Source organism: Plenodomus lingam (genome assembly GCF_022343315.1).
Source record: "Plenodomus lingam strain CAN1 chromosome Unknown contig_14, whole genome shotgun sequence".
NCBI classification, from domain to species: Eukaryota; Fungi; Ascomycota; class Dothideomycetes; order Pleosporales; family Leptosphaeriaceae; genus Plenodomus; species Plenodomus lingam.
This window is the reverse complement of record NW_027093932.1, coordinates 838,349-849,968: the sequence shown is the minus strand read 5'-3', so window position 1 is coordinate 849,968 and position 11,620 is coordinate 838,349.

The window sequence follows — 11,620 nt, the reverse complement described above, 5'->3', positions numbered from 1 at the left end:
ATTAGTTTAGGAGTTTAGAGCCCTATTAGCTTAGGGGACTTTATATAGATCCTTTGTGCTAAGCTAGCTATGCTTAGTACCTACGCTAGAGGTGTCTGCTTAGGGCGTTGTGAATCACTAGGCTAGCTAGCCTAATTATCTACCTCCTCTAGCTCTACCCTACCCCCTAGCTCCTACGCTAGGTTTAGTCCTCCTTGCTTACTAGACTCCTTATATTGCTCTACCGCAATACAAAGCTAATTAAAGATATTAAGCTCTTTATATACTTCTCCTATATTATAGATCTTATCTTTGCTAATAATATTAACTATCTTTTAAGCCTCTAACTATTAAAGCTACTCTAGATCTTTCTCTTTATAGAAAAGATCCTTATTAAAGGTAATATTCTGCGTTATAATAATCTAATTAAGCAAGGGGATCTATATCCTATATATATTAGATGCTCTATATCCTACTAGATATCTAATATAACCCTAAGGGTTTACCTTAAAAACCCTCTTATAACGCCTAGCTACTTAATCTTAGTTAAGGGGGTAAGCTTAATAGCCATAGGCGTATATTCTGCTCTAATTAGGGCAGAGATTAGCAGTTGCCTCCCTTATCTGCTCTAGTTGCTACCACCTAAAGTATCTAGTAAACTAACAATCTAGCACTTTATTAGGTAATATTATATTGTAAGTATAGGACAGGCTTATATTATAGAGCTAAGTCGCTACTTTAACAATTTTAGGCTAGAGCTTTGTTAGTAGGTTAGCACTAATCCTTATTTTGATTAATTTTGTTATAATCTCCTACCCTACTCTTTCTGCTCCTCTATTAGGTTTATAGGTATATACAGGTAAGCTCTTAATCTTAATACTATTATTAGCTACCTAGATCTAAAAGCAAGATTTGCCGCGCTAAGGGAGCGTTGCAATGTTATTATCTTATATAATCTTAACTATGCTAAGCTTATATTAGTTAAGTATTAAGCTCTTAAAATTTTTAAACACCTATATAATCTTATTAAGGTTTTTAGCTTATAGTAGATAGGTATAAAGCTTTCCTAAGTAGTTGCACTTTAATACTAAGATCTATTACTTGTAAGCTATACCTATTAGCATGTTAAATAGATCCTATAATACCTAGTAGTATAGACGTAGTAATCTTTCCCTTAGTTATCTTAATATAACCTATTAGGCATGTGTAATAGCGTAGTGCTCGCATTTACTCCTAGGAGTTCCTTTAATCCTAACGTTTATTACTAACTTAACTAAAGCTTTAAGCGCCTTAGGTCCTAAATAGCCTAATTATTAGTGCTAAAGCTCCTTACTATTGTGTCTTAGGTAAGTTGTCTAGGATTGCTAGGGTTATTTAGGCACTATGCTTTAGATTATTTAATAAGGGGTAGAGGGCTTGTATTCTAGGAAAGTTAAGTTAAACTTGCGCAGTAACTTAGCTAATATAACGCTCTTTCCTAATAATCTAAACTGCAAGGTAGCATCTAGCCTAAGGAACTAAACTCCTACTTTAAGCAATTAAGCTTCTAATATAATATTTATATAAAAACCTTCTACTAACACTATATTAGTAAGCACTAAATCTTCTGTTTTTGGACCTCTTAGTCTATTAAGAGTATTAGGGATTACTCTTGTCCCTCTGCCTAAGATTAGAAAAGCTTAAGTTCCTACTTTAACTATCTTATATTTAACTAATCTAAACAAGCTTTCTTCTAGGTAGCTTATATTATTAACTAGGTGCACTACACCCCTGTTATTAAAGATAGTGCTCTTTAATAGAGCGTAAGCCTTAAAGTCTATAGTTAAATAGATCCTATTTGTTTTCTCTACTATTAATATAGGGTTAATTAGTGCCGCCTAGATACTACCTAGATAGGTAATTGTGCTTGCCTTACTACTATAATCTTAATTAATAGGATAGGACTTAATTAGAGCTTTTCTTAACTCTTTGAATTTTAGATTCCTATTAATCTTTTTCTTAATCTCTAATTATTAAGTAGTAGTAAGCTTGTTACCTATATTAGTTTAAGCTTTAATAACGTTTTTGTATTTAGGAGGTTTCTATAGGTGAGATCTACTATATAGGTATAAAGACTCCTTCTTAGGTTAGTTAGAAGGTAGAGCTCCTATTGTTGCAAGCACTCTAGGACCCTTAGAGCTTAATCTTATGTCGTTCTCTTAGAGTAGTAATAAATAGATCTTGGTAACCTATAGGAGGTTATAAGTTAGCTCTCCTATTACTAACTTTTTAATAATCCTTTAAAATATAGTTTAACCCTAATCTAGTAAGATCCTAGTAGATAGAGCTTTAAGATAATCCTATACTACAAGCTATCCTTTAATATTAGGAACGTTATATACCTTAGCTTGCGTATATAGGATTGTCCACTCCTTCTACTAGTAATTAGCGTCTTAGCTACTTATCTTTACCTTAGCAAGATAAGCTTTATACTGCAATCTTAATAGTGTTATAGCACTTAAGTTAGTTAGCGCTAGGTTATTGTAGAGCACTTAGATTAGTACTTAGAGGGTTACTCTTCCTTAATTAACAAGCTCTATATAGGCTAGGGTAAGGATCCCTTAATCTACTATATTGTTAACCTATATAAAGAGGTTCTAGATTACTAATAACTTTAATGCCTAATCTAATAAGCAGGCTTAGTACTAAGCTATTTAGAGCTTATACTACTTGCTTGTTATGTTAGATAGCGCAATATCTATTAGCATGTTAGGCTTAATAGGTTTATTCTTAAAGTGGTTTTTTGTATCTAGAGCCTTAGGGTCTACCTCTGCCTAGATCCCTTTAGTTAGGGCATGGTATCTGAATTAAATATACTAGGTAGGCCAGTTAGTTAATCTAGTAAGTAGGATATCCCCCTTTAGGATTTAGTTGCTTATAGTAGAAGAGTAATAAGTAAGCTTTTGCTTAAGAAATAGTATAAAGAGTAAAGCTTGCTAGCTTAGTGTCTAAGTTAAATAATACGCTTAAATAGATAGGACAATCTTTAATAAGGTAAAGCGCGAACTAGGCTTATAACTGTGGAAATTTAGATTACTAAGGTTAGGAATAATTTAGGAGATAGATTATTAGATTATATCTACTACAATCAGACTTATATATATAGAGCTTTAGCTACCCTTACTAGAAGGTGAATAATTAGTAAACCTTCCTTACTAGAGCTCCTGCTTTTTGTTGGGCACTTGGCAGTGAGCTAGCAGTCGATCAGATAGTAGGTTATACAGGGGTATTGACCAGGATTGATTGGGATTAATCGGGATCAAGATGCTCCGTGATCCAGTTAATATCCCTCCTGCAACAATATTTATATAAAAACCTTCTACTAACACTATATTAGTAAGTACTAAATCTTCTATTTTTAGACCTCTTAGTGTTGCAGGAGGGATATCAACCAGATCACGGAGCATCTTGATCCAATTAACCCTAATTAATACCCCTGTATAACCCACTATCTAATCAACTGCTAGCTTACTGCCAAGTGCCTAATAAAAAGCAGGAGCTCTAGTAAGGAAGGTTTACTAATTATTCACCTTCTAGTAAGGGTAGCTAAAGCTCTATATATATAAGTACGATTATAGTAGATATAATCTAATAATCTATCTCCTAAATTATTCCTAACCTTAGTAATCTAAATTTCTATAGTTATAAGCCTAGTTCGCGCTTTACCTTATTAAAGATTGTCCTATCTATTTAAGCGTATTGTTTGACTTAGACACTAAGCTAGCAAGCTTTACTCTTTATACTATTTCTTAAGTAGAAGCTTACTTATTACTCTTCTACTATAAGCAACTAAATCCTAAAGGGGGATATCCTACTTACTAGATTAACTAACTAGCCTACCTAGTATATTTAATTTAGATACTATACCCTAACTAAAGGGATCTAGGTAGAGGTAGACCCTAAGGCTCTAGATGCTAAAAACTACTTTAAGAATAAACCTATTAAGCCTAACATGCCAACAGATATCGCGCTATCTAACATAACAAGCGAGCAGTACAAGCTCTAAATAGCTTAGTACTAAGCCTGCTTATTAGATTAGGTATTAAAGTTATTAGTAATCTAGAACCTCTTTATATAGGTTAATAATATAGTAGATTAAGGGATCCTTACCCTAGCCTATATAGAGCTTGTTAATTAAGGAAGAGTAACCCTCTAAGCACTTATCTAAGTGCTCCACAATAACCTAGCGCTAACTAACTTAAGCGCTATAACACTAGCAAGATTATAGTACAAAGCTTATCTTACTAAGGCAAAGATAAGTAGCTAAGACGCTAATTACTAGTAGAAGAAGTAGATAATCCTATATACGCAAGCTAAGGTATACAACGTACCTAATGTTAAAGGACAGCTTGTAGTATAGGATTATCTTAAAGCTCTATCTGCTAGGATCTTACTAGATTAGGGTTAAAACATGTTTTAAAGGATTATTAAAAAGTTAGTAATAGGAGAGCTAACTTATAACCTCCTACAGGTTACTAAGATCTATTTATTACTTCTCTAAGAAAATAATATAAGATTAAGCTCTAAAGGTCCTAGAGTGTTTGCAATAATAAGAGCTCTACCTTCTAATTAACTAAAGAAGGAGTCTTTATGCCTATGCAGTAGATCTTACCTATAGAAACCTCCTAAATACAAAAACGTTATTAAAGCTTAGACTAATATAGGTAACAAGCTTACTACTACTTAATAATTAGAGATTAAGAAAAAGATTAATAGGAATCTAAAATTTAAAGAGTTAAGAAAAGCTCTAATTAAGTCCTATCCTATTAATCAAGATTATAGTAGTAAGGCAAGCACAATTACCTATCTAGGTAGTATCTAGGCGGCACTAATTAACCCTATATTAATAGCGGAGAAAACAAATAGGATCTATTTAACTATAGACTTTAAAGCTTACGCTCTATTAAAGAGCACTATCTTTAATAATAGGGGTGCAGTGCACCTAGTTAATAATATAAGCTACCTAGAAGAAAGCTTGTTTAGATTAGTTAAATATAAGATAGTTAAAGCAGGAACTTAAGCTTTTCTAATCTTAGGCAGGGGGACTAGAGTAATCCCTAATGCTCTTAATAGACCAAGAGGTCTAAAAATAGAAGATTTAGTGCTTACTAACGTGGTATTAGTAGAAGGTTTTTATGTGAATATTATATTAGAAGCTTAATTACTTAAAGTAGGAGTTTAGTTCCTTAGGCTAGATGCTACCTTGCAGTTTAGATTATTAGGAAAGAGCGTTATATTAGCTAAGTTACTGCGCAAGTTTAACTTAACTTTCCTAGAATACAAGCCCTCTACCCCTTATTAAATAATCTAAAGCATAGTGCCTAAATAACCCTAGCGATCCTAGACAACTTACCTAAGACACAATAGTAAGGAGCTTTAGCACTAATAATTAGGCTATTTAGGACCTAAGGCGCTTAAAGCTCTAGTTAAGTTAGTAATAAACGTTAGGATTAAAGGAACTCCTAGGAGCAAATGCGAGCACTACGCTATTACACATGCCTAACAGGTTATATTAAGATAACTAAGGGAAAGATTACTACGTCTATACTACTAGGTATTATAGGATCTATTTAACATGCTAACAGGTATAGCTTACAAGTAATAGATCTTAGTATTAAAGTGCAACTACTTAGGAAAGCTTTATACCTATCTACTATAAGCTAAAAACCTTAATAAGATTATACAGGTGTTTAAAAATTTTAAGAGCTTAATACTTAACTAATATAAGCTTAGCATAGTTAAGATTATATAAGACAACAACATTGCAACACTCCCTTAGCGCGGCAAATCTTGCTTTTAGATCTAGGTAGCTAATAATAGTATTAAGATTAAGAGCTTACCTGTATATACCTATAAACCTAATAGAGGAGCAGAAAGAGCAGGGTAGGAGATTATAACAAAATTAATCAAAATAAGGATTAGTGCTAACCTACTAACAAAGCTCTAGCCTAAAATTGTTAAAGTAGTGACTTAGCTCTACAATATAAGCCTGTCCTATACTTATAATATAATATTACCTAATAAAGTGCTAGATTGTTAGTTTACTAGATACTTTAGGTGGTAGCAACTAGAGCAGATAAGGGAGGCAACTACTAATCTCTGCCCTAATTAGAGCAGAATATACGCCTATGGCTATTAAGCTTACCCCCTTAACTAAGATTAAGTAGCTAGGCGTTATAAGAGGGTTTTTAAGGTAAACCCTTAGGGTTATATTAGATATCTAGTAGGATATAGAGCATCTAATATATATAGGATATAGATCCCCTTGCTTAATTAGATTATTATAACGCAGAATATTACCTTTAATAAGGATCTTTTCTATAAAGAGAAAGATCTAGAGTAGCTTTAATAGTTAGAGGCTTAAAAGATAGTTAATATTATTAGCAAAGATAAGATCTGTAATACAGGAGAAGTATATAAAGAGCTTAATATCTTTAATTAGCTTTGTATTGCGGTAGAGCAATATAAGGAGTCTAGTAAGCAAGGAGGACTAAACCTAGCGTAGGAGCTAGGGGGTAGGGTAGAGCTAGAGGAGGTAGATAATTAGGCTAGCTAGCCTAGTGATTTATAACCCCCTAAGCAGACACCTCTAGCGTAGGTACTAAGTATAGCTAGCTTAGTATAAAGGATCTATATAAAGTCCCCTAAGTTAATAGGGCTCTAAACTCCTAAACTAATACTAGAACTAAACTTTAGTACAGGAGATAAAGGATCTATACAGGTTATAGATTAGGGTCTTACTACCTAAGATAGTAGTAATCTAACTTACTTTAACGCTATAATAGGTAGCTCCTAGGAAAGACCTAGAGGGGAGAGTGCTATTAGTGGGTTACTCTATAAGAGCACGGAGATAGGTAAGGGCACCCTATCTAGCTCTTATAGGGGTAGTAAGTAGAGCTCCTACCTACCCGTATTAGGACTAGATTCTATATCTCCTGTAGATCCCTTATAAGCGGCACCTAGAGCTCCTAGAAGAAGTAAAAAACTACAAGTTAAAGGACTACCACTAACGCGTGTTAGTAAGCAAGCTTAGGGACAGGACCCTAATAAACTACTAGGAGGCTCTACAAGTATAGGGATATACATAGTAATAGATCTATTAGATATAGATCTAATTAGAAATCCCTTATACAATCTTTTAGTACATCCTAAACTAAACGCTATAATCTACGCTATAATTACAGTAGTAATAGGGAGCAAATCTCCTAAAAACCCTAAAAGAAATACGCACTAGGACGCTCTACAAAAAGAGCTAAAATAATAGAAGGATCTCTATAACTACTAAATAGGATAGCAAGTTAGAGACGTAGCATATAAAGAAATTAATACTCTACTAAAAGCTAGTACCTAGGAGGAGATTAATAGGCTAACTAAAGGAGAGTGTCTACTCCTACTTAAATAGGTGTTTACATACAAGCTTAATTAGGATAGTTACCTAATTAAGTGCAAAGCAAGGATAGTAGTAAGAGGAGATCTATAGCTTACTAACTTAATTTATTTAACCTACGTAGCTACCCTAGCAGCTTAAACCTTTAGGACTACAATAGCTATTAGAGCTAAGTTTAACCTTAAGATATATTAATATAACGTTGTTAGAGCTTTCCTTAACGCCTTAAGGGATTAACACCCTATAGTTATCTATAAGCTACCTAAAGGATATTAAATACCTAGGAAGTGCATTAAGCTTAAACGAGCTCTATATAGACTAAAAGACTTACTATTATTATAGTACAACAAGCTCTTAACTACACTCTAAGAAAATAAGCTTACTACTTCTAAAGAGGAGCTATGCCTGTTCTTTAATAGAGATCGCAGTATCTTATTAATATTCTATGTAGATAATATCCTATTGCTCTATTACCAAAACTACGCAAGCTAAGCTTATAAGGTTATCTAAGCTCTAAAGCAAAGATATACTATAGAAGAGAAGGGACCTATAAGCTAGTTTCTAGGGGTAAGAGTAATCTAGGATAGAAAGAGATAGATAATAACGCTTATTTATAATAAATATATTAACAAGATTGCAAAGAAATTTAATCTAGTAGAGATAGGAAAATTCCCTGCTACACTACTATTAAGTAAAGATATTAAAAAGAGCACTAGAGAAGCCACTAAAAAGGAGATTAAGGACTATTAGGAGCGCGTTAGATTAATCCTTTACACCTTAATTATGGTGCGCCCTAATATTACCTATACAGCCTCCTAGCTCTCCTAATACCTTACTAACCTATCTAAACAATACTTTAATGCAGTTAATTAAGTAATTATCTATCTATACTAAACTTAATACTAATTAATCTAATATAGGAATAGGGATCCTAATAAGCTTATAATATATAATAATGCGTTATTTGCTAATAATATTAATACTTAGCAATTATTATATAGATACCTAATCACGCTCTTTAGAGGACCTATTATTTAGAAGGCAGCTTAATAATTAACTATTACTACTTTAACTACTAAGGCAGAGCTCCTTGCGCTTAAGTAAGTAAGCAAAGAAGCAATAGCGTTAAAACGCTTTTTAACTAAAATACACCTTACTTTAGATACTACCTAGATAATTAATTATAATAATTAACAAACTATTAGGTTAGTAGTAGGCAATAATAAAAGGATTACTACTAAGCTACGCTATGTGGATATTTAAAACATGTGGCTTAGGCAAGAGTATATAAAGGGATCTTTCTATATTACCTACTTACCTACTAGTAATATACTAGCTAATAGGCTTACTAAAAACCTAACTACACAATAATTTATAAGGTTTAGGGAGTACCTAAAGTTATATAATAGTAGAGTATATATTATATAGTATTAATTAAAGTAAGGTAGTATATAAGATCTATTAATATATAATATAAAAATAACTAACTATAGCCTACCTCTCTATTATTAACTAGGTAGCTTCCCTAAGGAGCTCTATTACGCGCGCAAAGCGTGCCTTAGAGTCTATAGGGGGCTACCTAGGTTGCCCTATCCTAGGATCTATAGGGGGAACCTTAGAGGAGCTAGAGTCCTTATCTTCTAATAAGGAGCTCTAGGCGCCCTTAGCTATAGAAGCAGCCTTGCGCGCAAGCTTAGTAGTAGTAGTAGCAGCTTTTACTAGCTCCTGCTGTTTAGCCTTGCTCTCCTTAAGGAGCACTAAGACCCTCTACTTCTTATTCTTAAGAAGGTCTTAGCTCTTACCTACCTACTTCCTTACTAGGAAGGATAGCGTAGAATATTAGGTAAGCTTAGGGCTATTAGTTTATTAGTATAAGATCTTACTAAAGTATTATAAAGGAAAAATTCTTATATAGATTATATATATTAGGATATAACTATACCTAGAGGAGTACTACTAGTACTAAGTCCCCTTACTAGAAGAGTTATAGCACTTACTATTAGACTTATTAAAGAGCGTAGAGCGTAGATAATTTAGATAAGTTTTAGTATAATAAATACTAGGCTCTCTATAATAGGAGGATCTTAGGGTCTCCTTAGGAGCTAGAGAGGGAGTAGGAGTAGGGATATAGGGCAGGGTCTAGGGAGGAGCAGGAGCTAGAGTTAGAGCTAGAGTAGTAGGAGCTAGAGCAGGAGCAACCTTCCTTAGCTTTATAATCTTAGCTATAGTAGTAGTAGCTACGCGCTTAGCTACTATATACTCTATAATAGCCTTACGCTTAGTAGTAGCGCGCTCTTCTTTAGTAGTAGTAGCTTTAGTAACTATAGCTTTAGCTACGTAAGAGGTAATAAGGGTAGTATAAGTAGAGTAAGTGTAAGTAGTAGGTTTTAACTTTAACTAAGATATAGGTTAGTAGGGATATAAGTATAGTTTAGATCTTTAAGGTTATATAATCTTATAACTTAGGCTATAGTAAAATTATAGTTAAATAGATAGAGTTATAGAGCTTAGCCTAGATAATATCTACGCGTGCAAGCGTAGGCTAAATAAGGAAGGCGCGCTAGTTAGTATCTAAAGGGTAAGCTAATTTAACCCTTTAGATATATAACGCTCTAATTAGCTATACTACCTACTAACTATAAGCATAACTATAATAATAAAAGATCTACCTATACCTAGGGGGTGTGTTATAGGAGGGATATTAACTAGATTATAGAGTATCTTAATCTAATTAACCCTAATTAATACCCCTATATAACCTACTATCTAATTAACTACTAGCTTACTGCTAAGTGCCTAATAAAAAGCAGGAGCTCTAGTAAGGAAGGTTTACTAATTATTTACCTTCTAGTAAGGGTAGCTAAAGCTCTATATATATAAGTACGATCGTAGTAGATATAATCTAATAATCCATCTCCTAAATCATTCCTAACCTTAGTGATCTAATTTTCCACACTTAGTCTATTAAGAGTATTAGGGATTACTCTAGTCCCTCTGCCTAAGATTAGAAAAGCTTAAGTTCCTACTTTAACTATCTTATATTTAACTAATCTAAATAAGCTTTCTTCTAGGTAGCTTATATTATTAACTAGGTGCACTGCACCCCTATTATTAAAGATAGTGCTCTTTAATAGAGCGTAAGCTTTAAAGTCTATAGTTAAATAGATCCAGTTTATTTTCTCCGCTATTAATATAGGGTTAATTAGTGCCGCCTAGATACTACCTAGATAGGTGATTGCGCTTGCCTTACTACTATAATCTTAATTAATAGGATAGGACTTAATTAGAGCTTTTCTTAACTCTTTAAATTTTTAATTCCTATTAATCTTTTTCTTAATCTCTAATTATTAAGTAGTAGTAAGCTTATTACCTGTATTAGTTTAAGCTTTAATAACGTTTTTGTATTTAGGGGGTTTCTATAGGTAGGATCTACTATATAGGTATAAAAACTCCTTCTTTAGTTAATTAGAAGGAGGAGCTCCTATTATTGCAAAGACTCTAGGACCTTTAGAGCTTAATCTTATGTTGTTTTCTTAGAGAAGTAATAAATAGATCTTAGTAACCTGCAGGAGGTTATAAGTTAGCTCTCCTATTACTAACTTTTTAATAATCCTTTAAAACATAGTTTAACCCTAATCTAGTAAGATCCTAGTAGATAGAGCTTTAAGATAATCCTATACTATAAGCTATCCTTTAATATTAGGAATATTATATACCTTAGCTTGTGTATATAGGATTATCTACTCCTTCTACTAGTAATTAGTATCTTAGCTACTTATCTTTGCCTTAGTAAGATAAGCTTTATACTGCAATCTTGCTAGTGTTACAGCGCTTAAATTAGTTAGCGCTAGGTTATTGCAGAGCACTTAGATAAGTGCTTAAAGGGTTACTCTTCCTTAATTAACAAGCTCTATATAGGCTAGGGTAAGGATCCCTTAATTTACTATATTATTAACCTATATAAAAAGGTTCTAGATTACTAATAACTTTAATACCTAATCTAATAAGCAGGCTTAGTACTAAGCTATTTTAAGTTTATACTGCTTGCTTATTTTATTAGATAGCGTAATATCTGTTAGTATATTAGGCTTAATAGGTCTATTCTTAAAGTGGTTTTTAGCATCCTAAGCCTTAGGGTCTACCTCTACCTAGATCCCTTTAGTTAGGGTATAGTATCTAAATTAAATATACTAGGTGGGCTAGTTAGTTAATCTA